Source organism: Cucurbita moschata, unplaced genomic scaffold (assembly GCF_002738365.1).
Source record: "Cucurbita moschata cultivar Rifu unplaced genomic scaffold, Cmos_1.0 Cmo_Scf01772, whole genome shotgun sequence".
NCBI classification, from domain to species: Eukaryota; Viridiplantae; Streptophyta; class Magnoliopsida; order Cucurbitales; family Cucurbitaceae; genus Cucurbita; species Cucurbita moschata.
The window spans coordinates 1-1,083 of NW_019270287.1; the positions used below are offsets into that span (position 1 = coordinate 1).

The following is a 1,083-nucleotide window of genomic DNA, read 5'->3' on the forward strand; positions in this document are numbered from 1 at the left end:
AAATTACCCTCCAGGGATTAACCTTCACCATCCTTTTAATTTTCTATCATTTTTCTTTTATATTTTTCTTAAGTTCTTTTATTCCTCATCATTTTTCTCTTCCGTCTCATCTCGGATTTTGGTCTTTAAGACCTTCACTAAAATTGAGAGAGATCGACTTTTAAGGTAAACTTAGATTTTAAACTTTCAATTGAGGCTCGGGTATTACAAATTCTCCCCTCCTTAAAAACTTTCGTCCTCGAAAGTTGCCATCTCTTGGAAGAACTTGGGATAGACATTTCTCATATCTCTTCACGATCCCAGTTGCCTCTTCATCACAATGGGTATACCATGAGACTTTTACTAAGTGAACCACTTTGTTGCACAAGCACCTAGTGTCACGGTCTGACACAATAGAGACTGGCACCTCCTCAGGCATACTAACTCTTGATATACAATAGATCATATCGATCTACTAGATATGTAGTCTCGCCTGGAATGAAGTAAGCTATTTTGGTTGGTCTGTCCCCAACTACCCGGATATTGTTAAAACTCTGTTGTGTTCTTGACAATCTCGAGATACATTTATGTAGCCATATCCCTTTTTAAAACAACACGAGAAGCATCCATCTCTGAACCCTTGACCTCCGTACTTACATTTTCTCCTAATCCTGCACAACATTTCAACACATAAACTCTAAAGCTATAATTGGTATAATTGGTAACCTTGCTCAAGTACGGCCTTTTTTTTTTTTCTTTCTTTCTTTCTTTCTTTCTTTCCTTAATAACATATTTTCCTTTATAGTCCAAAAGCATTCTATGTCCCTGCTCCAGAATTCAAAATCCATTATATAATGGCACAAGAAACATTATCACAGGAATAATGACCTTCGTTTAAATTTGAAGTTAGACCGGCTTTTACCTTTTTACAAGTTTGATTTTGAGAATAAAAGACCCAACATTTCATAGCACCCATGAACGCTAAGCGAGCGTGCCATGGAGGGCTAGTTTGTCCATGAAAGGTCCCTTCATGCCCACTGGAATGAATCCCAAGTCATTTGTTGATATCACTCCAGCTGGGAATGGTGACCCTGTAATGAAATT

At 37.6% G+C, this 1,083-nt stretch overlaps 1 long non-coding RNA gene across 1 annotated transcript; it reads right to left on the minus strand.

Moving 5' to 3' along the window:
• Positions 1-69: 69 nt before the first annotated feature.
• Positions 70-1,077, minus strand: LOC111440736. The gene is made up of 2 exons (XR_002710016.1): positions 902-1,077; positions 70-650 (listed from the first exon to the last, which is right to left on the minus strand). It is a non-coding gene; the product is annotated as an uncharacterized LOC111440736 (long non-coding RNA).
• Between the last annotated feature and the right edge of the window lie 6 nt (positions 1,078-1,083).